Source organism: Sus scrofa, chromosome 9 (genome assembly GCF_054392235.1).
Source record: "Sus scrofa isolate SSC_HxYL_T2T_F1_AM1 chromosome 9, Sscrofa_HxYL_maternal_Yorkshire_Landrace_v2.0, whole genome shotgun sequence".
NCBI lineage: Eukaryota > Metazoa > Chordata > Mammalia > Artiodactyla > Suidae > Sus > Sus scrofa.
This window is the reverse complement of record NC_139391.1, coordinates 2,466,149-2,494,046: the sequence shown is the minus strand read 5'-3', so window position 1 is coordinate 2,494,046 and position 27,898 is coordinate 2,466,149. Positions and strand designations below refer to the sequence as shown.

General features: G+C 46.3%; 1 protein-coding gene and 1 long non-coding RNA gene across 38 annotated transcripts in view; one reads left to right on the top strand and one right to left on the bottom strand.

Moving 5' to 3' along the window:
* SYT9 (synaptotagmin 9) overlaps positions 1-27,898 on the top strand; it is a 345,167-nt gene that overhangs the window by 168,352 nt on the left and 148,917 nt on the right. Inside the window, exon 1 of one of the 37 annotated variants that reach the window (XM_084974939.1) lies at positions 15,216-15,612. The exons of 35 other annotated variants lie outside the window; for them this stretch is intronic. The gene's annotated coding sequence lies outside the window, so the exon portion shown is untranslated. Of the gene's footprint in view, positions 1-15,215; positions 15,613-27,898 lie in introns of those variants that run through there. One more of the 37 variants, XR_014814466.1, reaches the window with a different exon arrangement.
* LOC146399653 (uncharacterized) lies at positions 141-22,867 on the bottom strand. Its single transcript, XR_014814512.1, has 3 exons — positions 22,765-22,867; positions 4,314-4,568; positions 141-4,221 (listed from the first exon to the last, which is right to left on the bottom strand). It is a non-coding gene; the product is annotated as an uncharacterized LOC146399653 (long non-coding RNA).

Here is a 27,898-nt window from a genome sequence, read left to right as displayed (position 1 = left end):
CAGAGAAATGGATATTACATAGTGCCCTTAATGATGCAGCTTAGAGCACCGGGATGAGAAGTGGCCATACACGACGTGGTTCTTAAATGTTCAGGAAATAGTTCATTAACTACATTAAAATAACAAGCACAAAATATCCGTGGATTTTACATTGTCTTTACCTGCTCTTTTTTCAAAGCCTCATGCTAATTAAACTATCATTCCTATAATAAACATACTGGATGTGACCTAAAAGTCATTAAATAAGACTTGTTTTAGGCTGATAAATGGTACAGACTAAGTAGGCATAAATTTTTACTTTTAATGAATGAAGGAGTAGTTAAATATATAGAACCAAGTTTGTTAAAACATCAGATGTTAGGAAAATTAGAAGTAGAGTGGGAGTCTACCATACTTTGCTAATAATTTGACACATAAAATAAAAAATGAATAACTTGGAGGCTAGAATAATGTAGTTAAAACTTTGATTTATACGAAATACTTATGGAATTTTCTACTTACCAAGAGAAAAATAATGTTCATGGAACACTTCAAAAAAATTGATCACTATGTGACTAGACCATAAAAAAGGAGTGTTAGTTCCAGAAGATCAAAATTGTATAGACCACATTTATGGATGGTAATGCAATAAAACTATCAATGAGTGAATAGCAAGTAACAACACCACCACAACCCTAAACACCCAAGAAGAGAACTCTTTCTGAGGTTCTTGAGTAAAAAAAAAAAAAAAAGCAAAAATGGAAACTGCAATTATCGACCTTGAAAATGGAAATGAAAGCACATATATCCAGATGGCCCCAGCCAAAGCTATATTTAAAGGAAAATTCGTAACTTTTATCTTGTGATAGGAAATAAACAGAAAACAAACCAGTGTTATACTTAAGAACTAGAAATATAAAAATAAACCAAAAATATAGGAACAAAGCATCAGTAAAGCCAAAAGGAGAAATTCATAATTAGGAAGTGAAAAATAGAAAAAACCAACTTATATAATATCATACAGCAACTATAGCTTAAAACAAACAAACAAGGAGTTCCTGTGGTGGCACAGCGGTAACGAACCTGACTAGTATCCATGAGGATGTGGGTTCGATCCTGGCCTCATTCAGTGGATGTGAGCTGTGGTGTAGGTTGCAGACACGGCTCAGATCCTGCACTGCTGTGGCAGAGACTGGCAGCTACAGCTCTGATTTGACACCTAGCCTGGGAACTTCCATATGCCATGGGTGCAGCCCTAAAAAGACAAAAAAAAAGGTGGTATTAATAAACAAAAAAAGGAGTTCCCGTCGTGGCGCAGTGGTTAACGAAACCGACTAGGAACCACGAGGTTGCGGGTTCGGTCCCTGGCCTTGCTCAGTGGGTTAATGAGCTGTGGTGTGGGTTGCAGATGTGGCTCGGATCTGGCATTGCTGTGGCTGTGGTGTAGGCCGGCAGCTACAGCTCCAGTTTGACCCTAGCCTGGGAACCTCCATATGCCGTGGGAGTGGCCCAAGAAAAGACAAAGAGACTAAATAAATAAATAAAAATAAACAAAAAAAAGAGATGAGTTTCTTTGAATTATAAATAAGTAAATACTTTGCTTTTTTGACCAAGAAAAGTTTATGAGAATACATGAATATAAAGCAAGGGGAAAGGGGGGATTTAATAATACGTAGAACAGATTTTTAAAAAACATAAGAAAATGCTGTATATGCCAATGACGTGGTGATACAGATTGAGAGGAAGATACAAACATCTCAGAGCAGGTATAAAAATATTTAGAGGACACTGAAAGGTAATCCAAGAACTATTCCCCACAACATTTTAGGGCCAGATAATTGTATAGGTCGGGTCTATCAGACTATCAAGTAATGCATCTTCCTTTAATTTGCTGGAACTGTGGTAGTCATTGCAAGGTTGTTTTAAATTCTCATTGCAAAAAGTAAAAATCAAAAAGAAAAACATTTTAAATGAGCCCAGGAATTAGGTATAGGTCACCAGCATTCCGCTACCCAGAAATAATCACTGCTACTATTTTTTTTAAGAAAACTTTCTAGATCCAGGTTTATGCACATTAAATATTTTGGTACAAAAGTATCAAATTGTCCTCTGAAGAGGCTTAATAATTCATATGCTTATAGAACTATTCCGTAGCATAGACAAAAGATAAAAAGCATTCCGGTTCATTTTAGGAGACTAGTATCATACTGATATAAAATCTGACAAAGATAATGGAAAAAAATTCAGGCCAATCTCAGTTAAGAACATACACTCATGAATTCTATGTTATGTAATAGTAAAGGAAATACAGTTTTGTGTTTAAAATACGGTATACTACAACATAGCAGAGTTGATTTCAAGAATACAAGAATGGTAAAGCTATTATCACCCTAGTGGATTTGTTACTATTGTTTATAATTTATAAAAGTTTTGACTATGTTTACGCAAAATTAGTAACATAAGCTTCACATATTTTCCTCAGTGTATCTCTACTCATTCCCTCATTTAAACAACTTTATTGAGGTATATTTTATATGCCTGTAACTCAGCCCCTTTAAGTGATGATGATGTAGTGAATGGATGAAGTTGCACAGGCATCACTATCATCACTAGCGTTTCCATCACCCCAGTAAGATCCGTCATCCATGCACGGTTAATCCCGGTTCCAAGAGGTCACTAATCTACCTTCTGTCTCTATAAATTGGCCTTCTCTGGACATTGCATATAAATGGAATTTATAATATACAGCCTCCTTTTTAAAAAAAATGCAGTCACTTTTGTAACTGGATCCTCTCATTTAGCATACTGTTTTTGCTGTCCAGTCATATTATAGTATGTATTATTCTCTCCTTTTTATTACTTATTAGTATTCCATTGTGTGGATATACCACAGTGTATTTATCCATCAGTTTATGGGCATTTGGATGGTTTTCAGTTTAGGGCTATTATGAATAATGCTGCTAAAAACATTTGGGTGCAGTTTTTGCACAGGTACATGCTTTCATTTTTCTTAGTTATATACCTGCAAGTGGAGTCACTGGGTCATAGGGTAACTGTAATGCTGAGCTTTTTGAAGAGCTGCTGGACTGTTTTCCAAAATGACGCACTCTTCTACATGCCCATCAGCTTCCTGTTTCTTTACGTCCTTGCCAACCTTTGTCATTATCTGTCTTTTCTATCACAGCCATTCTATGGGGTGTGCAATTGTGTCTCATTCACAAGACATTTTTGGAGAAACAACCATAATCACCTCAAGTGATACCAAAAAGCATGTGATACAGTTTGGCATTATTCCTGCCAATACCTTGGGGAACCCAAAGTCACTATCTTAATATGTGGAGACTGATGATGATGACAAGAACTGTTGCATTATAACTAGTATTACTAATGAATAATAATAATGGTAATATGTAATAGAAGATGATGCCAGATACGATGTTAAGCTTTTTACATAATAACTCACCTAACACAGCAGCCTCGAGGCAGTTCTCGTGTCCTCTCTGCATTTTACAGAAGACAGATCCAAAGCATGGACAGACTAAGGGATTGTCTGACTCCACTCAGCTAGGAAGTCTGCTGTTGGGAGTGGAACCAGGCCTTCTGGTTGCAGAATCCTCCCTGATAATCCGTATGTTCTAATCTGGAGATTCCAGTGTGCTTCTTGCTGGTCCTTCCCTGGCCTTAAACCCCTGCCTTCCTCTCCCCCAGGCACCTCCCCCTGCTCTCGGCTTTCTGCAGGTAACTGTGCTTCCCACTTCCCAGAGGAAACAAAGACTCTACAAGAACCAAAGTAGCATGGCTGCATGGGATTGGGTAAAGGCGGCCTTTCAAATCAGTGGAGGAGAGACTGGTTTGTTTTGTGAATGCTTTTGGAATCATTGACTATTGATTGAGAAATAACACTGCATTCCTGCTCCATTCCCAAACATTTTCCTGTGGATTAAATTTTACACAAAATAAAATCATTAAAATTCTAAAGGAAATTATAAGGTAGGTCTTTTTCATCAGGATGTTCTAGATATGACAGAAAAACAACAACGTAGCTTAAACATAGATGGTAAATTTAAAACTCCTCTTATGCACAGAGATCCAGAGGCAGACTGCCCAGGTCTGGGGGGCTCCAGGGAGTCTTCGCACAGAGGTTTCTTCTCTATTTTGCCTTCCTGAGTACATGGCTTCGGACACAAGGTCACTGCACGGGCTAACACGGCTGCTGGAGTTCCAGAACTCACATTTGCATTCCTGGGAAAGACAAAAGACAAAAGACTCCAACCTGAGTGGGCTCTTTTTCAGCAAATCTCTCTGGAAGTGCCACTCCACATTCGTGCTCTCACCTCATTGATGAGGATTTACTCAGTGTGGCCCAGCTGCAAGGAGAGCTGGGAAACGTTGTCTTCTGACTTGGTGCGTTGTCATTCTGACACAACCGAAGTTCTGTTTCTTTGGAAGAAGGAGAAAATAGATGGCAGCTACCAGTTGTTGTCATATTTTAGGTAGATGAAAGCTTCCTTAGCCTGACCCCAAGGTCAGCAACTGTAAAAGACAAGCTTGATGGATTTTGACAGACACATCAGAGGTCTTCGTTTTTCCTTTATCAAAAGGCATTGGAAAAAAAAACAACAACAACACATCACAAAGTGGACCAAAATAATTGCAGTGAATAACATACAATTAATATTCTGAAGATGTAAAAAATGGGTCAGAAACTTGATTTCCTGTGCCTTTTGGAGAGAGGGTATCAATTCTTTGGTTCTTTTTTAAATGTACAGAAATGCGTTATAGACAGTGTTTAATTTTATGTATACTTTTGGCCTTTCAGCAAGAGGGAGCATGTTTTGCTTTGCATGTCTTCATTTTAATTGGTGCGCGTTCTAGGCTCATCTATCAGATGCTACCCTGTATGAATATGTATATAGTGACGGACATTTGATTTAGGACAGATTCGGCTAGATTACCTGAATGCTCCATTAACTGCCATGGTGAAAATCATTTGCTTTCAGATTGATAAGAAGATCAAATCAGTAGCCATTCTCAGTTTGGTGCTTCATCAGGAAGTGAAGTAAAGTGAAACCATTAGCGGTCATTTTTCTAAATACTAATCGCTGAATTTCAAATCCTGGGAAAAGCTTTGCATGTTCTTAGCAGTTATTAGAGACTGAAATGTTTTTAGCTGAGATCAGGACTTGGGGATGTTGGGAGGGACTTGGTTCTTGCCAGAACATTTAGACGGCCACAATTCTCCACCGTTTTCTGTTCATTTCTCTTGATTAACAAGCAAGTTGGAGCCAAGTGATTTTGGCTAGTTGGTATCCTTGGTAACCACTGTTAGATGATGAGTTGAATCAGTTAAAATTAATTTCTTGTAAAAATCTGCTTCCATGAGAAAATATTGACTTCGATGTTTAGGTGCCCAAGAAATCCATTTATATAAGTGTCATCAGATGTGGAGAATATCTGTGGATAAAAATCTCCGAAGCCTAGTAAATTCAAAGGGCGGGAAAGATGAGAGAAGGCTGCGGGGCTCTGCCCTTAGGGACCCTGCTTCTGCCCGAGAGGAAGCTTCCGGAATGAAGCGAAGAGCCCCGTGTGTGCTTTAGCGCAGTAGAGGAAGAGCCGTCCTTCCCTTGCATCTGGGGGCGCTGTCCTGACAAAGCTATTTGCTTGCTGTGGAAGTTGGGGAAAGATGAAGAACACCTTTTTCCCCCCTAATATAAAATGATAATAGGTATTCCTTTCTTTTTTTTTTTTTTTTTTTTTTGTCTTTTTAGGGCTGTACCCACGGCATACGGAAGTTCCCAGGCTAGGGCTGGAATTGGAGCTGCAGCTGCCGGCCTACACCACAGCCACAGCAGTGGCAGGATCCAAGCTGCATCTTCGACCTACGCCACAGCTCATGGCAATGCTGGATCCTTAACCCACTACGCGAGGCCAGGAATCAAACCCGCGTCCTCATGGATGCTAGTCAGGTTCGTTAACTGCTGAGCTATGACCGGAACGCCTCCAGGCCCATTTTTAATGTCAGTTTAGGAAATGTTTCCCTTTGGTCCTGATAGGTGCCTTAACTGAGGCTCGGATGGGCTACAAACCACACATTTCCGGAAATTAACATTTGAGGGTTATTACTAAAAAGTGGAAAGGCCAGCGCTGGCCTGGGTGGCCTGGGCCAGGACTGCAGTGAAGGGTGGGCTGGGGCGGCCGTGGCACACACAGAAGGTGGCCCTGCAGGCCACCCCTTCCCTGGGGAGCCTGAGATGGGGTGGACAGTCTGGATTTCAGTCGACACAGGGTTTTGTCTGTTGCGGATGCCACACATTCTCCTTGCTCTCAGAGGAGCTGTAGCGACAGGAATTTAAAGGGAAAAATGCAGGCGCTGAGCTCTAACAAGGTAAATCCCAGCTTCATTGATAAGGTTAGGTGCTTCGAGCCTTTTTAACCGTCAGATCTGCCTGTTCACAGTTCCGTTGTTCCTAAATGCACACTCCAGGAAAAGCACACATCCTGAGCAGTCCGTGCGAGCTGAGTGCCAAGACTGCTTCACCACGTACCCGCCGTGTAACGTGGGGTCAGACACCTAACTTCTTGGTGTCTCAGTTTTCTTATCTGCAAAATGAGGCCATCGTGTCGACAGGTAATGTTGGAGGTGTAGACGAGATCGTGGATCCAGGACAGGGCCTGGGTGGGACCTCGTCCTCGCCCGCCCGCATTGCTCTTCTTGGGAAACGCCTTTCTGAGTTTCTCCGCAATCCGCAATCCGCTCCGCCTTTATTTTTGCTTTCTTTTACTTCTTCATTGATCTCTCTCTTCGTATCCCACCCACCTTCCGGGGGCCCAACGCCATTGCTGGTTTCTCTTCTTTCTTCATCTTATCCCCTTTTTGATTCATTTTATCCTTCAAACTTGTGGTTGGCTCTTTTCGCTGCTCTTTATAACTGAGCGTGCAATGTAGCTAGCTGTTACATTACCAAACGATCACATGCTGAAGCTCTGCTTGGCGCTTAACTTCTCGGGAAGGAGAAGCCGCAGTCCTGTCCTCAGGAGATACCTTCCAGGGGAGGGTGTGGACAAGCGCAGTGGGCCCTTAATATCTGCAGGTTCTGCATCCATGGATTCAACCAACTCAGGATGGCAAGTATTTTTTTTTTTAATTCCAGGAAGTTTCAAAAAGCAAAATTCGAATTTGCTGTGTGCCGGTAACGATAGACATAGCATTTACATTGTGTTAGGTATTATGAGCAATTTAGAGCTGTTTTAAAGTATCTGAGAGGATTGCATAGGTTCTATGCATAACACTACACCATTTTTATAAGGGACTTGAACATCCATAGGTTTTTGTATCTGTAGGGGGCTCATAGAACCAATCGCTCTTGGACACCCGGGGCGACGGTAGACAGGCAGTTACACAACAGCGCATTACGGTAAAGTGTGGTGTGTCGTGGAAGCACACAGGAGGGCATGGAACTCAGCCTTGGTAGGAATGGTGTCAAAAACAGCCTCCCCAGAGAAGAAATAAAGCTTCTCCGTGTTACGGAAGTGAGCATTTAAGCAAAGCATTCAGAGGGATAGATTTTAGCAAAGCAAGTCTGGGCAAAGGCTCGAGTACTGGAAGTGGGTGGGTGACCTCGAGGAGCCTGAGTGAGTTTAAGGTTGATGGAGCGGACTTTGGGACTTGGAGTGGAGGGCGTTTATGTGATGAGAGAGAAAGTCAGAAAAGCACATGGAGAGCTTGGTAAGAATCTGAATTTTATTCTGATGGTAATCATGCTCTAATTATGCCAGGACCCGTAGGGCATGCGTACAGCTGGAGGGAGGCGTGAGGAAGCCTTTGGCTTCTGACTGAGACCGCAGACTGCACATGGCAGAGAGGGAGCAGGTTGAGGATGACAGAGACTGAACCGGGTTTTAGAGATGCTGTTTCTTAAGTGCGGTCATTGTAAACATGGGCCCAAATGAAAAAGCAATTTCAAATCTTATTTTGCAATTATGATGGTGATTGCTTCTGTTATTCCCAACTGTTTTCTTGTGTTTTGGCATGACTCTGGTCCTTCTGCCTGTCCTTACATGGTCCTGTGCATGGTTGGGTAATGATGGCTCGATTATATGCATCCAAGAGGGATCAAAGTATAAGAAGAAAGCAGCTGCAGTGGAGGAGAGAACCCAGTGTGCCCTTCCTGTGAAGGCAATTAGAGTAAAAGAGAGTGCTCAGCCTTTGGTATCACAGCAATTGTTTACAGGAACTTGGAGGCTGGCTTCTTTCCCAGAAGCAGAAGTGCCGTTCCAAGAGAGTCTATGGTCAGAAACATGGGCCGAGGGCGGTCCCAAGGGAACTGTATGAATACGTGACGACACATCCTGCCTAAACGCCATCTCCACCATGCGAGAGGTCTCCAGATCAGCTCATCGCATTTAGGAGACAGCCGTGGTTTTGTTACTGCTCAATTTATCTGAAAATGTGTGGAGTCACTTTTTAATTCTGGCCTCTCTGCCCCTTGAGAGAAAGTCCTATGATAAGTTTATTACCTGCTGGGCTATGCAGAGCCGCCTGTCATTGGTCAAAGCCTGACCTCTTTTTTGCTTCCAGTGGAGCCTCTCATTCTGATATTTCAGGATCTGTTGACCCAGTCTTTGTTTCTGTAGAGTTTCACAGTCATGTCTATATAATCTGTGATCATTTCTCTCCGAAGTTCATATTTTCGTGCTGTCTGGTTGGTTGGTTGGTTTCTCCCCGCACAGTTGGGCTCTCGTCTGTCACTCCTCGGCTTTTCCCTTCTTCCCCTCTCACTTCCCACCTGATGTGAGATGTTCTGGCAGAACATCTGACTTTGAACAGGACCTGACTTTGAACTTCTGGGCCTGGTGCTCCATGATATGAATGGGAGAATGAGGGTTTTCCCTCGAAGGATGCGGCAGCCACACGTAAGGTCACCTTCTCAGCAGACCCTGCAGAGGCTTCGTGACCCCTTCTCCTCGGGCAGGCCCGTCAGTTGACAAACAGCATTTGTCAGGTCACCACTGCGCCTGGGCCCTCACACAGGCCCGGGAGAGCTTCCTAAAGGCTCTTGCCGTGCCCTGGAGTGAGGAGTGCTGGGTGGTCTGCCAGCTCCATCCTGGCCCAGTGTAGGTCACGGGCTGGAATTAGTTCTTGGGAGACAAGACCGCGCAAAACCAGCTGGCAGCAGGTGCCTGGCCTCTGCTGGCACTCAGGGCACGGCCCTGGCCTGCCAGCCCTGCTCCAGCTGACCTCTTCCATCTTGCCAGCTGCTGGACGTTGCCAGGGTGGATGTTCTGCTGCTGCCCGTCCCGTCCCCTACCAGCCTCTCTTCACGGCCACGCTTCTCGGATGGTGCCTTCTACTGGCTGGGTTTCCTCCGCATCCTGTTCAAGCCGCTGTCCTCCAGTTCCCACACCTCCCATTCCTCCGAGGCTGCTGTCACTGCAGTCATCAGTGACCTGCTAATTGCCCCTCCCTGCGGTCACACGGCAGCTCTGGGAACACCGCTGCTGCTTCCTCCTCCCTTGAAATTTGCAACACTGACTCTCATTCTTTTTCCCCTTCATGGGCTTTGTTCTTCTACTTGCCCTTTCAATGTTGGTGTGTCTTAATGAAGCCGTTTGGCCGCGGCTTTTCTTACTTCTGCATTTTTCCCAAGTTGTCTCCTCCACTCTCAAGATTCACGAGCCTGCAATAAACCGATGGTTCCAGTAAGTTCAACTGGTTTCTGAATGTCTCCATCTGGATAGACAGACGTCACCTCAAATTCAACATGTCCAAAACGGGAGTCACTCCTCCGGCCTTTGCTCTTGTTCTCCCGCCAGAAATGCTCCTCCCGGCGCCCCGCACAGCTCGGCACTCTCTTCAGTGATGGGTCTCTCTGCTCCAGTCAGCACCTTCTCAGAGAGGCCCCGTCTGCACCTGTTTTTCCCCCGGTTTAACTGTTCTTCAGAGGACATATACTTGAGTTTGCATGATGAATTTGTTTTAGTTGTTTAGTTGTTTGCCTCCCTCCGTGAGAAGGTAGGCTCAGTCTGTAGCCCCTGGACCAGTTTCAAATAGTAAGTGAATGAAGACCTCGTCCCCCACCCCCAGGCCCAGGCCGGTTTCTGTACTTTTTCCTGGGTGGGTGACACTGCCCACCCAGTCACTCAGGTCAGGAACTTGAGTGTCATTCCAGAAACATCGGTCAATGGCACCACATCCGTGCCTCCCTTCCTCCAACAGTCACCAGTTCCAGCCCATTTTCTCTCATAACGGCCTCTCAGATCTGCCTGCCAGCTCCGTTCCTGTGATTACCCGTCATCTCAGGCTTTCACACCTCTCCTTGGGAAAAGGAGATCTTTGTACACTGTGCTGAGAATGTCAACAGATGCAGCCACTGGTCCTGATCCTGGAAAACAGGATGGAGGTGCCTCAAAAAGGAAAAATAGTGCCCTGGTGGCGCAGTGGGTTAAGGATCCGGTGTTGTCACGGCTGTGGCTCTGGTTACGACTGTGGCGTGGGTTTAGTCCCTGGCCCAGGAACTGCCACATGCTGCAGGTGCAGCCAAAAAAAAGCTAAAAGCAGAAATACTATCTGATCCACCAGTTCCACTCCTAGGTATATAGCCAAAGAAAACAAAAACACTAATCAAAAAGATATACACACACACACACACACCCCCCAGTATTCATTGCAGCATTACTTAATTTACAAAAGCCGAGATATGGAAGCAGTCTGTAAAAATCCATTAACAGATGAATGGATAAAGAAGATATAGTATACAGTGCAATACTACTCAACCGCAGAAAAGAATGAAATGTTGCCATTTGCAGCCGCATAGATGGACCTAGTGGGTATCATGCTTAGTGAAATTAGTCGGATAAAGACAAATGCTCCATGTTATCACTCATATGTGGAATTTTAAAAAAATGGATGTTTATAACAAAACAGAAACAGGCTCACAGATACAGAGATCAAACTAGTGGCTACTAGTGAGGAGAGGGGAGGGGCAGTATAGGGGTCGGGGACTGAGAGATGCAAACTATTAGGTATAAAATAGATAAGCAACAAGGATACGTAATGGCACAGCACGGGGAACTATAGCCCATTATTTTGTGATAACTGTAAGTGGAATATAGTCTATAAAAATATTGAACCATGATATTGTATACCTGAAGCGAATATAATATTGTATATCAACTATACTTCAATTAAAAAAAAAAAAGCTGTCTCCAGTATTATTGGAGCTTCTAATGCACTTCCTGCCTCTGTTTGTAACCACCCAAATTGATCCTGCACCGAAGCCAGAGCGGTCTTTCTAAAGAGCAGGTCCGCCCCTGCTGCTTTCTTTTGTAAAACTCTCAGCGTGCCCATCAGCCAGAAGATCCAATCCAGGCTCCTCAGTGACATACGAGAGACTAATGAAGTCACGTAACGTGCCATCCCCTGCTTTGCGCTAAAAGTGGGGGTGACCTGCAGAGCTTGCCTCCCAGCCGAAACTGTCCTCCAGCCTTGAATGACTCATCTCCCCCTCCCCCGCCGCCCCCATTCCAGTGGATTCTTTCTGATCACCTGGGGGTCTCTTTGCCCTGGATTCTTGGCGTCTTCTCGCTATTACTGCGCCTACACTTGAAACACTACCTGTCCAGGCACCTGCCTCCATTGCTTGGCTGTGAACGCTTTGATGGCAGGCTTGTTTTAGTCACCCTCCTATTCCCCTGATGGCATAAAAAGTACTTGAAAATGTTTGCACAGACAAAAGAGTGGACGAACAAGCTGTCTAGATGGATGTTTCTGGCTGAACTATGGTCATTGTCATCATGTTATGACACCGAACTGCAACTGTGTTTCCCAAACCTGAAGACATCAGTGGGATCTGTGTGCTCTGCGCCCTCCTTACACTCATCAGAAAGTGCCGTGTCCAGCCTTCCAGTGTCCTTTTAAAGCCAACTTAACAGTAACAGAAAAGAAAAAAAAAGGAAATTAAAAAACGCTCTTTGGAAGACTGCATCCATTGGCTCCTGAATCTTATGACTCTGTGGGTTTTCCCAAACAAAAATGGGACATTTTTTATTACAGCCAAGTGACTGTGTTGTATTATAATATGCATCATGTCGGCCACATGGACAGTGCGGCTTAGTGGATAGCGCCTTAGGGATTAGAGTGCGCTGAGTTAGAAGACGCCACTCCTTCCTCCAGGGTGCACCCTGGATTTGCGCTTTCAATGTGAAAGCACATGTTTCTGTTGCAGAACTTTGTCATCAGCTTGTTGAAATTCCTGCCCAGAATATTTTGAATTGAGCATTTCTGTCTCAGTGGCATGTAAAGATTCGCTAAGAAAGGCGCTGTGCCAGTGATGCTGGAAACTCGTTAAAAGCTGGAAAGGCTGCACATTACTTAAATGGCAGAGCGATGCTGGAGACTTGTTAAAAGCTGGGAAGGCTGCACATGACTTAAATGGCAGAGGAAGGCCTGTCCCAAACCGAGGTACGTTCCTGAATCTCCACAGAGGCGTTACTGTGTTACTGAGCTCTGAGACTCTGCCACACCGCCCGGCTACACTCGAACTTAGGAGGTGCAACTGAAGCTGTACCTCATTCCCAGTGGAACCAGAGCAGCAGCACTGGTATCTGGTTAATAGAGGGTGATTCTTTATCATGTCATTTCACTTCATATTAATATCTGACTTGAACAGGAAAAGTTTTAAGTATAATTTCATGCAGGCAGTTTCCAGAGAGTTCAAGAGGAATGAAAAACATTCAGAATCATTCAGATGCTCACATTCTAGCTCCTAGAGGTGGAGAGAGGAAGGAAACCACGCCTCCTTGTAAACTAGTGCCAACGAGAGCAATTTAGAGCGTTAGGAGCACACCAACAGGGCCAGGCGAGTATGGATCCAGGAACTTTCAACTTCAAGGCCGAAAGTGTTTTCAGGAATGCTGATGGCAAGAATCGCTTCAGCGGAAACATCCTAATCAGAATGTATTATTTTAACTTATGCTCAGGCCGAGAGGAAAGACAACTCCCTGCCTGGAGAGAGGTGGTGATAGCAGGTGCCGGGAGCCATCCAACAGAGCAGGAGCAGTGCCAGCAGGTGCAGCTGGGCAGGTGGCCCAGTCCTCACAGTGGAGGATATGTGGCATCTAGAAATTCAAGGCGTATGCTCTTGGTGTCCATCCCTGGCCAAGTCCTGTGCCAGTGTAGCAGATGGCCTGTGAGCACCTAGAGAAGAGAGGGGCCCAGAGAGGCAGAGCCATCTTCCTGTGCTTTTATTATTGGCTGTCAACTTCACCTGCAGCAAGATTTCTCATGAGGCTGCTTAGGATAACCTACTCCTTTTTTTTCACTGGGAACAAAGAAATGGATGAAGTGAGAGGGTTGGTGAGATGAGGGTCATATCAGTTGAAGAGAAAAACCAGGGAGCCAATAAGTTGTTTCCTTGTTTCCAGCTTGTTGGAGCCGGTCAGAGTCTGCTTAAGGAGTGGAAGCTTAGGAGAGTTACTTTGTTCATGTTTGAAGTGTCTCAATGATACTGCATTTCTCAGTCTGACCATGAGCCACCTGCCTTCCGAGATCCTTGGGGGTGTTTATTTAAAGTGGAGCTTCCTGGGTCTCACCTAGAACCAGGCCCTCTGGAGGCACAGCCTAGGAATCTATGCAGCTAACAAGGCTCCCTGGCACTTATCAGCCACACGTAAATTTCAGAACTACTGCTTTAAAGATAAGCTCATTTGCTGTGAAGAAAGTTACCCAGTTAGAGGAGTATAGGAATTCTTTGGTTTTTTTTTTTTATAAGCAGTCTTTTTATATGATTGTGACCCAGAAATTTCTGATCTTCCTCTGTGTCTAATTGCCCAGGGTCAAGCCCAACTCTTACCATCTGGTGACAGCCACTTATGCTGTAAAAGCAGGACGTGTGAGGCAGATCTGTTGAGCACACAATGGTAATTCTGCATCAGGTCAAGCCCTTCTGCAAAGAGCAGTGGGGCATATTTAAAGAACCTTCATTCTGCACAGATTCCTTAGGAAGCTAGGCTGCATGCTGCCTGAATTGAGGACAGCAGTGCACTGCTACCTGTGGGACCACCAGTTCTCCAGAGTTAAAAATGTGTGCATTAATTAAGATATACGCACAAGTTTATTACAAATTTTACTGACATAGAGGATGTGCACAATACAATTCAGAAAAAAATTACACTGTACAGTTTATTGATTACATTACAATTGATTCTTAGAGAATGTCTGCCTTGATGTTTGTCCACCTTCCGTATCCATGGCAACCTTTGGTTGCAATTGACAGATGAGCAGAGGTCCACCACGCACCGAGGTTGATGGCTTCATTTACGTGAACGAGTCAGATGCAAGTGAAGCAACAGCGACACATGCCGTGACGTCACCCATTGTCAGCAACTGTGAGCAGCTTCTTTGCTGAATTAGATAAGAGTGCTCAGAATACTGGAAGAATTAATTTTCAGTCTTTTGTGCTCTTCACAATGTAATCACTACAGACACGACACACTTTTAATCTGTGTTACTGACATTTTCTCCATCACTTTCTTAAGACAAGTTCAACAGAATAATAAATCAAGCCACGCTGTGCGGTGTTTGAAATTTCCTTAATCTAAATGTCCCCACCACGGCCCCTTTTCTGTCCACCGATGCGGGGCTGGGAAGGGACAAGGGACGCAGAGCACCCATCACTGTGGAGTTACTTCCATCCTACAGATTCGATAGACATAGGTCACCCTGAGAACACAGATACTAGTAAAATGTGGTCAGACGAATAGGACATGGGGACTTTTGAATGCTTATTACCTTTGTTTTCAATATAATTTGTATAATTGTAGGTTTGTATAATTTAAGGTTTCAATAATGGCTGTGTTTAATACCCAGCTCTCAAAATTCCTGAAAATGTAGCAGTTGGCTCTTTTGAGCTGCTCTGAGCTGGCTCTAGCCCTGTCCTGAGCAGGGGCTGGTTTTCTGCGCTTGCAGATGTGTAACCGAGTACATTCCTGCTTTTACACAGGAGCACAGATGTTAAATATTCAGGCATGTTTTCATATTTGCATAAAACGCAGCTCTTCTAAACTAGCGCAGGGCGGGAACATGCCTGACAAACGTGTCTGGCCCCTGGGCCTCAGAGTGAAGAGGAATTCCTAAACAGATGAGGTCAGATCCAATGGAACAGGTTTCCCCTGCCACGTCTGGGAAACTATTTATGACTCATGCTCTTCTGCCAGCTCTGTTTTGCATCAGTAGACATCCTGACATGGAAAGGTGCTGCTCTTGTGTTGCAGCCTCCTGATTTCGGCAGAACCGTCTCTGATGCTTCGGCACTCAGTCCAGAAGCCCTTTCGAACGCAATGATGCTGTCATATTCTTATTTCTCACTTTTCCATTTTCTTGCACACCAGTTGTGATTAAAATCTGATGGCAGCCCAGCTGGGGCCACCAGAGTAGATTTTTGGATTCATTTGCTAAGAGCCAGATACAAAATTTATTTGCAGTTTGTAAGTTCTTGGAGCTGGAAGTTCAAGGCTATCTGCCATGCTCAAAGCCATCAGGATTTGAGCCACACATCTCTGTAAACACTTATTGAAACTGACAGTGCTTTGGAGGTTGTGTCTTTGACAGGCGTTTGGACAGGCTGGGCAGTAACCGTAAGTAAGATGCCTCCAGCACACTCTTTCTTTCCTTGCATTTTCTCGCGGTTGTGCTTACAAGCCAATTGTGCATTTCATTTCATTCTGCGCTCCGAGAGCATTTCCTGAGGTGTGCTTGAATTTCCCACCAGAGGGACCTAGGCTCTATCAATATTTTCTGTACTGACCCTTGTAATTACGGCAAAGGGACCTAGGTAAACAGAACTTTGCTTACCTAATGAATATAAATACAAAATTGCTCTAAGTAACTAATTGTCCTTTCCTACTGTGGATATTGGTTGTGTGATCCAGCAATCTGACTGCCATTCCCATCACAAGCGATCATCTGTCTGAAGGCTCTCAAATACTTCCTCAGGTTAAAATTTGTAGCGTCTACAGACTCTTAATTGCCGTAAGAAAGCTTCTCTCCTAATATTGTTATAAGAATATACATTTATAAAATGGAAAAACAACTTTTTTTCGTAATATAAAAAAGTGAAACCAAGCAATCTCTTGGCTGGACGGAGACCCCACACCCGTTTCACAGCGTCGCTGCATCTTTCTGTTTTTCTTCTCACGCCAAGTCCACGTACAGAGACGCTCTCTTAGGGTATGGGCAGCAGCTTGCCAGGTTCAGGTTCAGGGCAAAAAATGGAACCGCGATGGAGAGCGTGCCTACAAAATGCCCTTCGGCCAGGTAGGTATCGGAGTGCGAGTTCCCCGAGGCAGGCAGGTAGACAGGTGGCCGGCTAGGCACCCAGGTCTTCACGTGCCCATGACAGGCGGCGCCTCAGCGGTTGCTCCCCGCGCCCCTCCCGGGGGCTCTGTGCGCAGGCGCAGACCCAGGGACTGGGGCGTGGGTGGCACCTGTTCCTCCCCGCAGGGCAGCTCCTAGGCAGCGTGGGGAGTTTGTCCGCGCAGAAACCCTCCCAGGTGCTTTGGGTATTTTTTGGCAACTGTTTCAGTTGAGATAGGGCCCCTTCTGGGCCCTTACTGATCCTCTTTAGCCCACGTTGGGAATGTTTCAGCTTCCTAATTTAAAGCATATTTTCTTTCCTTATGTTTCATTTAACATCCCTTTTTATTTATAATTTTAATTACTATTATCCAGGTTATATTTTATGTATGTGTATATATATATAGTGTTTAAAAAATCACACTATACTTAAAAAAAAAAAGGTTTACTATAGGTCCACTCTCAGAGGTATCTATTTTCATTTAATCTTTTTTTAGTTTATATTGCTGGTAATTATCTCCATACTGTAATACATTTGTACTTCAGTTTTTTATTTACCAACGTTAGGCTATTTGTAAACAAGATGAGGAATTTTCTCATCCCCAGTCTTTATTCATTGTTAAGTTCTTTTGTTTTTATCAGTTATGTTTTAGACTCCAAAAATATTTTTTAAACTTCTATTTCCTATTGTATCAACCTTAGACAACCTGGATCTTCTGCTTTTAAAAATGAGGCTATTAGTTGCCTCTTATGCTGTTTTTATACTGGGATGACAAAATTTTTACATTCTATATTAGAATTTTAAAGTCATCCATGTTTTATAAGTTGATTCTAAACATTACAAATCAACAAACTGTGTTTTATGGTTCAGTGAAGCGTTCGTAACCAACTTCCAATTAGCCGACTAGTCGTAATTATTAGAGCTTTTAATTTCTTCTAGGAAACATTTTAGGACAGGCTGAGTGCTCACAGATCGCAGGCGGTTCGCTACTATGCCTGTTTATTCCTGCTCCCATAAATTAAGCTCAGTGCTTACTACGAAGCAGATATTTTTGTTCAAAAACTTGTTTATTCTAGTTGTACTTATTGCGATTATGTAATTTAATTCAATATTATGTATACTGATGAAATATGAATACTAAAAGAGGCTTTTTTTTTTTTTTTTTGCTTTTTTAGGGCTGCACCCACGGCATATGGAGGTTCCCAGACCCGGGTCAAATAGGAGCTACACCAGAGCCACAGCCACGCCACATCCAAGCAGCATCTGCAACTGACACCACTGCTCACGACAACGCTGAATCCTTAACCCACTGAGCGAAGCCAGGGATCGAACCCACATCCTCACGGATACCAGTTGGGTTCCTTACCACTGAGCCATGACGGGAACTCCAGAGACTTGTCGTTTCTATGAAAACTGAATTAAAAACTTCCCAAGACTCAGCAAAGGCAAGTTACCTTTTCCAGTGGTGCTGACAGCGTGGTGTGTAGAATGACTGGCCACTGGAGACCTGCCGTACAGCACACGGAGCTCTGCTCATGATTCTGTGGTAACCGACACGGGAAAAGACTCGGAAAAGAATGCGTGTGTGTATGTGCACAACTGAGCCACTGTGTTGTGCAGCAGAAATGACCACAACACTGTAAACCACTCTACGTCAATAAAACTGAAAAATAGGACGGCGCTAAATTGGGTGTAGAGAAACCACTGTGAAAGATCCGAGACGATGGAAAAACCTGGAGGGAGTCTCTCAGGTTGCGTCGCAAACACCTTTAGCTGCTTCTGCTTCAAACAAACTCACATTGAACACAAGTGCTGTTGTGGGTGTTTCCACGGTCAGAGAGACAGCGCAGAACTGTAGACAAAAGACTCATGGTCAGAAGGACTTCAGCCTACACCAAAGGTTTGGTGAATTAATATTTTTGGGTTAAAACAGAAATTGTACACTCGAAGAAAATATGTAAGGGGGTAGGTTTTTTTCTGTTTTTTTTCCTTTGAGTGACTTTTTCAGTTAACTGGTGCCAACCACATGAGCTAAGGATGCTCTTAGCGCCTAATGGTGGAGTGTGGTGATGAGCAGCAGCATCCAGCAGCTTTCTGTCCCTGGGTTTCCTCATCTGTTACGTTGTGCTCATCACAGGGTGTCACAAGGGTCAGCGAATTCCCACGTGAGGGATGCTTGTGGCAGCTCCCTGTTCCCTGTTAGGCCCTCAACGGTAGAGCTGTCGTAGTTGCTATCACAATGCCGTGACTTTGTAAAAATTAGTAACCCCTAAGCCGTGGTGACTTACAGGACTCTTGGCAAAGGAAGCACAGTTTTATGTGGTTCATTTTGTGCCACGCGAAGGACTCCGTTCGTGCATCCGGTGTCCTCAGGTATGTGCCGTCATCAATTATTCACATCTGCTCATATTTTCATTGGCTTGACATTTGGCTGTCAGTTTCTTTTGTGTTCCTCACACTATTTTATAATTTTTTTTTTTATCGTAAACTACTTAACATACTTTGTAGACCAGAGGATCGTGTTTCTGGGTCACGAAATATTCTCAGTGTCTCCATCGCACGCTCGGTGTATTGGGAACTCCCTCTCTTCCTGACAGCTTCCTCCCAGGAAATATTCCCTAACCGACGCAGAGCTGGCGTCCAGGACCCCGTGTCCCTGGCACCTGAATGTTCAGTACGCTTTTATCAGTTTCTCTGCTTTCTCTTTCTTCAGTTCCTTTTTTTAGCATCCCTTTAGCTGGGGGACATCCAGTAAAATTTTCAGAAGATGGACATAGGATATAAATATCCAGTTCTTGCATTTCTAAAAATGCTTTTATTTTGCCCTCATTTTTATAGATGAATTGGCTGAGCATAGATGCTATAATGAAAGTAATTTTTTCTTGGAATTTTAAAAGTACTGTCCCATGGTCGTCTTGCATTACAGAACTGCTTAAAAGAAGTCCAGCGACAGCCTGCGCCTGTGGTGTTCTCTCTCTGGCCTTCGAGTTTTGAAATTTCGCTGCCGTGGGTCTCTCCGTATGCCTTTGTTCATTCATCTTGCTCAGCACTTCTTGGGACATCTTATCAAAAGCTGTATGACGCACCCTCTGGGAAATGTTATTTTTTCGAGGATTTCTTCCTCTCCATTTTCTCGGTTTTATTTTTTGGGGTCCTCCTGGGTTAATCCCCTGAGTTCCCTGGCTTCTCCACAGCTTTTTGTCTCTGCTCTTTACCCAGCTTTCTCTTTAGGCAAACGTTCACCACAGATACTTTAGTATGAGTGAATTCTTCGATCCCTCCTCCAGTTTTTCCTACGTTTTCCTCTCTACACAACCCCCACCAGCATCCCCCCATCTGACAATGGAGTTTGAATGTTAAGAAACAAAAAGATAACACAGGGTGAGTTTACTCAGGCCATTGGGTTTTATTTCTATGCCCCAATCCCCCGCCCCGGGACCAAGCTGTCTTAGTCTGTTTGGGCGGCTATAAACAAACTACCATAGACTAGGTGGTTTATAAGCAACAGAAATTCATTACCCAGGATTCTGGAGGCTGGGAAGTTCAAGATCAAGGTGCAGGCAGATGTGGTGTCTGGCGATGGCCCACTTTCTCATGGATGTGCCTTCTCTCTGTGTTCTCATGTGAGTGAAGGGATGAAGGAACTCTCCTGGGCCTCTTTTATTGATTTGTTTATTTTTCATTTTTTTTTAAGGACGCACCTGCTGCTTATGGAAGATCCTGGGCTAGGGGTCACATTGGAGCTGCAGCTGCCAACCTGCGCCACAGCCACAGCAGTGCTGGTTCCCAGCCGCATCTGTGACCTACACCTAAGCTTGAGACAACACCAGATCCTTAACCTACAGAGTGAGGCCAGGGTTTGAACCTGCATCTTCGCAGACACTGTGTTGGGTTCTCCCCTTGCTGAGCCACATCGGGAACTCCTTGGGCCTGTTTTATAAGGGAACCAGTCCCATTCGTGAGGGCTCCACCGCCTAACATCATCACATGAGGTGTTCATAGAATTTAACCTGTGAACTTGGTGCGGCAGGGCCACAGACACTCAGTCTATGGCACAGGCTATCCCCAGACCTCTTTTAGGAGAATTTTGACGCTAAAGGTTGGGTGGGGGTCTCTCTCCTTTCAATGCTTATATTAATTTAATGGTTCTTTTTGTCAAGTTCACAAGTGCAAGCTTCAGAACTCCATGCCCAGCTCGTGTCAGAAGGGATTTTTGGCCGGGCCCCCTAATTTCTTCTCATGACGACGTGAAGCAGTAACTGGCTGTCATCATCCACACTGGCTTCTCAGTTCACTGTGTTGTGGTCTCTGTCCTTGCCTGTTCAAAGGTCTGAGCAGAAGTCGACTCATTCCCTGTCTTCGAAAGAGGTCGGTGCCTCACTCATAACCTTCATTACCTAAGATCTTCGGCATCCTTATTTCATACCTAACTTGACTAATAGGGATGACATCTAATTGCAGCTTTTTCTTTCTCATTTTGGGATAATGAGAAAGGGGCTCCCTTCTAGTTAACTAATCATAAAGCAGAAAACATCCAGAAATTGCCAAGATAAGTATGCAAGTTATAAAGACAGTCAGACACCTTATGTTTTCATCCTGTTTCCTTGTGCATTTGTTAATAAGTTCTGTATGGAAGTGGAATTGTTTCAGCTCTGATGTGCCACGCCTTTCAAGTGACACAGAGCAGTCGGTGTGCTTACAGTAGAAAGATGCATCATGAGAGCATGGCGCATGGCAGAGATGCGCCATTGACTTAATTCTGCGGGGCCGTGAGTCTTTGATGCAGACTCCCAGAGTCGCAGCAGAGGGAATCAGTATATGACTTTCAGGCCCTGGAAAACCCTGGACGGAACTCCGAGCTCCCTGGAGGTGGTACTGCATTCCAAGTACTCTGGCAGAAGGGTTGAAAGGTGCTTTGCCCCTGCCTAGTACTTGTATTTAGTGAAGCTATGGAGTTGTGTGTATTTGGTAAATGTAACTCTTCATCCGTCTTCTCCTTGCTTCGTAATTCTCTCGTATTTTCATGATAATGTGTTATCCTCTCTAGTAGTTTCAAAACGTCTTGAGTCTTACTTCCTTTATCATTCATCCAAGCATCTCCCTGAGTATCCCCAACTCATGGGCCTAGGTGGGTCTCTTCAGCGTTTTTCTGTGCAGGCTTTGCGGCATCTTCATTGCTGACCTGTCAGGGGATGGTAAGGGCCTGGCATCCACTTCGGGTGTTTCCTGTGCGTCTCCCGTGGGCACCATGATGGAGACAACATCCCACATCCCATGAGCCACTTCCTGGGGCTTTGCTGTCTGTGAGCCGGGCCTCCTGCCCTGATCTGTGCCCGCGGTTACTGTCATTTCGCTGCTCTGATGCTGCCCCGGTTTTCCGCACCCTGGCTTCCTGCTAATCTCCACTCTGTCCACAGGCTCCTTGTTAAAGTGTGTATTCCTGAGCCCAACCTTCTGAGATTCTCATTCGAGAGACCTGGGGTGGGCCCCAGGAATCTTAATTTTTGATAAGCTCCCCGAGTGATTTCAGTGTCCCTGGTCTTGGACCCACACTTTGCGAGACAGTGACTAAGGTCAGGATGGTGCAACACCTAAAATAAAGATGCTATGTTTCCCAATTTTACTGAATATCCTGCCTGATCTGCCGTGAGTCGTCGAGCCCCCCATAAGCTTGAGAACCTCGCCCTCTCTGTGTTGTGAATTGGAGTCTTCATCACGCCTGTGTCCAGGGCCCGCATTTGGGTCTTTAGGAAAACGCTTTTCCCACCTCAAGCCCAGTGTGTGGGGAGAGCGCCTCGTGGCCGTGCCGCCTGGAGTCCTGCAGGTGCAGGACGCTGATGAGCGCCCAGAAGGGTGGAAGAAGTTCCGTGCACCCTTGGGAGGGTGCATTTCCATCCAGGGGCGGGCGAGATGGTCAGAAGGGCCCCTGTGTGTGGCCCTGTGTTCCTACCTCGGTCTCCAGAGCATCATTTGGGATGGGCCCCGGACTCCCCTCCCCCCGCCTTGTTTGTGTAGCAGCCCGCCTGTGCTTTCTGGCTGGAGTCACCGCCTGCCTGTGCTTTCTGGCTGGAGTCACCGCCTGCCTGTGCTTTCTGGCTGGAGTCCCCTCCGCTTCTCTATGCACTTTTGGGAGGCGAAGGGCCTGGCTTGTGACCAGCTTTCCTGAAAATGAAGCAAACTCCTTGGTTTATCATGGGATAGGAAGCAGAAGAGCGGCTGCCAGAAGCTGGGGGCGAGGGGAGAGGGAAGGGTTGGTGCTTGCTTATAGGTGTCGCGTTTCAATGTGGGACCATGACAGAGCTCTACCGACGGATGGTGACGATGGCCACACGACAGTGCGGTGGTTCTTATGGCGCAGAACTGTACACCCCAAAATGGTTAAAATGATCAGGTCTATACTGTGTATATTTTTCTGCAGGAAAAGGAAACCTACCTGGCTTGAAGGGAAGAGAGGATTGCAGACGTGTCTTAGGAAGAGCCGTCCGTTCCTGCTCATAGCTGCGGCTTTGTCCATGGCCATTAGGGAGAATTTCTGTGACTCGTGGGGGGGGGTCTTAAAGAGAACACTGCTGGGAACGGTTGGTGTCCTTGTGTCTCCCAGTTACAGTTAAGAGTAGCTTGTGTTGAAATCTAGGGTTTTTCCCTTTACTGTCAGCGCTCTTCGGAACAGTGGCGCCCTTTCTTGGTTACATGCCAGCGCTGTTCATCGTTCTGATGAGTAAATGCCAGTTCCCGGGCATGACCACCGATGAGGAGGAGCCGCTGAGAGGAAACCATCTTCTTAGCACCGTGACATAGTTGCTGAAAGGAAATTGACTTAAAAACATCGTTTTTAGAAAATTGACAATTGAATGCAGAGACGCAGGAGCCCATGCCTTAAATCGGTTGCTGATAGTCCACACTTGGTCATGTTCTTAGCACTGGGAGTGCTTGAGGATTTCACGCGTAGAAGGCCAAGCTCGTAAGGAAGAGGCTGTACGCTGGAAGAGAGTCTGTCTTTAGTCATGGTTCCAGGTTCAAGCCAGACAGAAGGGAAAGAAAAAATGGGGCAGAGTGTGAACCAGCAGTCCACTTTCTGTGCTGACTTTAGGCGGCCTTGTGACTGGAGCCGGTTCTCAGGAGAGGTATTTCTAGGGTTAATATTGGCCGTGAAAGCAAGACTATGTGGAGCCATCATCTGGCTGTGAGGCCGTCTCCTGAAAATTCAGTTTGTCTGGCGCACTCTGGATGTATCACTCTCCTCCCAAATGCATGATATCTTCATAAAGGCAGCTCAATGTGATGTGAAGTTAATTTAATAATGAGGCCTGTCTCCAGAGCCCATGTGCCGCCTTTTTTTTTTTTTTTCTTTCTCTGTCTTTTTAGGGCCACACCCATGGCACACGGAGGTTCCCAGGCTAAGAGTTGAATCAGAGCTGTAGTTGCCGGGCTACACCACAGCCACAGCAACGCCGGATCTAAGCTGCATCTGCAACCTACACCACAGCTCATGGGAACACTGGATTGTTAACCCACTGAGCGAGGCCAGGGATCGAACCTGTGTCTTCATGGGTGGCCAGTCAGATTCATTTCCGCTGAGCCGCGATGGGAACTCCACATGCTCCTTCTAGTACACAGCCCTGCCTCTACAGAGTCTTAAATGTCCAGAGAAGCAGAAAATATTATTTTCAATCATGATGAAAAGATTGTCTCAACCCTCATCCTATAGATTCTTAAACACATGGCTTCTTTGGCATTTTCTTTCCCTAAAGCACATTTTTAATGGCTGTAAAGAGGGAAATCACACATAGCTTAGAACTGTATCATTCATCAAACATCCAGTGCCTCCTGTGTGTTAGACATCCTGCTAGGTTGTAGAAGATACTTTGGATGTGAAATTTCTCAGTTCCGGAAGATGAGATCTGATGGAGAAAACAAGCTGGTGGGTGTGGTGGGGGGACGATGCAGAGGTGGTGGAGTGAGAGGTACAAGGTACTGAGTGTAAGACAGACCCAAGGATGCTCGCACAACACAGGGAATATAGGCAGGATTTTGTACTAGCTGTAAATGGAAAGTAACCTGTAAAAACTGTATTTTTAATTTTTTAAAAAAACATGAGCTCCTAAAGACTCCTTCCATCTCATCGCAAGTCATGTCGTGTGCTAGGAAACTCAGGCCCAGATACGAGTTCGTTTTCCCCAAGGTTGCACAAGTGGGCTGTGCAGGAGGGAGTAGAGGGAAGACCCGCAATATAGAACAAGTCATCCTGCAGAGAGTCAGTCTGGGTCCCAGTGGAAACGTGCAGCAGGGTCGCCTTCGGTTCTTTGAGAAAAGGGCTGGGTACAGGGACTTTTCGCAAAGGCATCGTTACAATTCAGGGAGACCAGCCTGGGACAGCACGCTCCTCCAGGGCTCATCGCACTGGGGCGCCAGGGCCGCCCCCAGGCCCGGGAGAGGCCGGACAGGGGCTGTGGATCTTCGTAGAGGAGCACCTGGGACGGGGTGGCCCAGCAGGACGCGATCGGAGGAAGGGTTTCGTAATTGCCCTCTCCTCCCACTCGTGATTTCCCACAAGGGCCTCCCAGTGGGCGACTCCGACAAGGCGCAGGCAATGGATGTGGCCCCTGCAGGTCGGCCCGCGTGGCCAGAACAGGGCGGGGCGGGAGGAGAGCGGATCTGGAGTGGCACGTGGAGGGCGCGTGACACAGACCTCCCTCGTGGAAGACAGGCTGCATCAGGTGCCCAGAGGTAGGGACGTGGCTTCCTCAGATCCTGGGAAAGGGTCTTTGACTGTCTTACATGACGGTGTCACGTGCAAACACAGCATCCTTCGGGTGTAGCTTTTTTAAAGTTTCTAATTTGAAAGAGAAAATCCTGTTTTAGAATCATGGAATCCTACTGACCGAAATGCCTATAACTCAGCAGCCTGAAGAAACGCAAAATGCCTCTGTCCATTGCCTCTGACAGTCACCAGGGCTCACCAGGGCCGCTGCTCCTTCTTCCAGGAGTTATTGGGAAGCTCTAGGCTAGAGTGTCTCATGCGTGGTTAAGAACAAGTCTACACCAAGACCCCAAGTCCTCTCCTTCCTCCTGCTTTTGTCTCTTGCTGAGCTGTTGGGCGATGGAAAAAACGTCACCTGTGTGACTCCCTTCCTGCTCGTGGCAGCCTGGCAGCCCTCTGCCCTGACCTGAATAGACACAGCTAGCAGAGAGCATGTGCCCAGGTCTGCTCCCTGCCTGCAGGTGTCCAGCTGTGCCTGAGGAAGACCCAGAAGAGAGCGTGTGTCTAATTAGGGGCCCGGAGCCATAGCCGACTTCCAGTACCGCACGATGCCCTGCACGTGTGGACAGACACCACATAGAAGCGTGAAGTGGGGCTCCCCTGAGCTGCCCAGTTGAATAACCCACTTCTGCTCAGAATGGAGCAGGAAGAGGTGGGAGAAGTGACCAGGAGCTTTGGGGGAAGTCGCTCCTCATGGGAGCTGAGACTGGGAAGAAGCACTCCCACAAATGTTACCTTGTTTCGTGAGCTTTTTTGAAATACTGTTCACAAAGATGGCTGTTAGCAACCTTTTGATCTTGTTCCACGGAGTAGATGATAGGTTTAAACACTAATGGGATCGAAGCAAGAGCAGATAACCCGGGAAATAACTGACCGAATTTGGAAAGGGCTCCCAGTGGGAGGTGTGAATTCTTAGGCCAGTGCAGCAGTGCTAAGTGGGAAAAGAACTTCAGGCAACATGTCTTGAAAGCACTGTGACAGGTGCACCGAATTCGTATAAGATCCAGGCGGGGAGGAACCCCTCTGTTCCATTTCAGAGGTGAGAAATGGCTTCTAAAGAGTAGAAGTTGCAGACAGCCAGGGTGTCAAAGAAAATAATCGGACTGGACACCGGGTTCCAAGTGCCTACTCCTGTCCCTCCACTGCCCGGAGGTGGGACTCACTTCCCACTCACACACCAAGGAAGGTTGCTGGGCCTGTGTGTCTCCCCACGTGTTCTTGAGATTTGTTTTGTGGTGTTCTTTTCAGGCAAAAAGTCCACATCGTCTAAAACCCTACGCATCAGATTTTCTGTTATTTCTCAAGAATCCGAGCACTTCTGAGTGTTTTCCTTTGCTCTGCACAGGCCAGAATCCTATGAGACAGAAAGCAGTGTCAATTTCACAGGCACTTCCAAAGCTGCAGTGGGTGGTAGAGCATTTTCTTAAGTGGGTTTTTTCCAAATAAATAATTTCTCTAGAGAATTAAAGAGACTGGAAACCCCATAGCAAACCTGCTCATAGTTCCTGAGCTTCCCTAGTGTGCGGAGAGCAGGGCCCCGGGTGCAGCAGGTTGGGGAGGCCAGGGATTAGTGACACAGGAGCCAAGACCCCTGCTCTTAGTGTTTGCAGCTCCCGTCAGTGTGCAGGGCTGCGGCCCCTGCCCCATCTGGCTAAGGCGGAGGGGGCAAGGCCATGTGAAGAGGCGGTGCGGCTGGTCACACCGATGAGGCTGCACTTTGCAAATAGGAGGTGCGACAGCAGGTGTTCTTGCAATGCTAATTTTAGGTCAGCCGCTTCCTGCGTCCTTAACAAGGGCAGGGTCGCCTGGGCGCCTTCTGGGGGCCCGTGGGGTCAGGCTGTTCAGGATGGCTGTCTCTGTACACCCCTCCTGGACCAGTTCCTGCTTCACCTGTGCCCTGCTCACCTGACTGACCTTCCTGTGTGCTTGTCCATCAAAGGGGCAGTGAGGGGCGTGCCCCTCTGCTGGTCCCCCTGGTAACTGATGTGCCAACCTGACCTGAGTTCCCCCATCGCTGGTAGCCTTCCCGCCCCCAGGAGCCAAGCCTGCCACCACGTCCTGTCCTGCAGTCTGCTGCACACGGTGGGGGCGTCCCTTCCAGACCCTGCCTCAGACACGTAAGCTCCCCCATCCGGTAAACCATTGATTTCTCTGTCGCCGACTCTGGACTCCTCCTTCGAGGAGCAAGTACTTGACACTGGCAGGTGCAGCTTTGTCGGCCTGAGGGTGCAGCCCAGCACGGCCGGCCGGAGGGCAGTCCTCTGAGATGCGTCCTTCCCTCTCTGCCATGCGCAGGGGAGTGCAGTTGATGCCAGTTTCCATGCTGTGATTCTCTTTGCCAGTCTGCTGGCTTCTTAGAGTCAAGGCAGTCGAGTGCTCTGTTTACCTGTTTTAGTACCTTACGGATGGTATGGCCCCCGCAGGCCCAAGTTAATGCTCCTTAATCCTTTCGGTTTGTACCATGAGCCAATATTGTTCCGTGAGCTCTGAGAACGTCAGGTTTGCTGCAAGAATGAAGAGCAGGAATGGCCCTAACACAGCCCGTTGGAGAGCACCCACTGGCTTGTGGTCACTAATAGGAATTATTACAATGGCTTTGGCCCTAGTGGACGTTGCCTTGAACTCAAGGCCATTTGGCAAGTTCACAAGAACCACAGAATGTGAGAGCTGTGCCCAGGCCTTTTATGACAGATGAGTAAGACCTAGCGGGGCAGTGACTTAACTAAGGTCACAGCATGTAAATGAGAGCAACGCTGGTCCTGGAGCCCGTGGAGCAGGCCAGCTCTCTCCTGGCCTCCATGTAGAG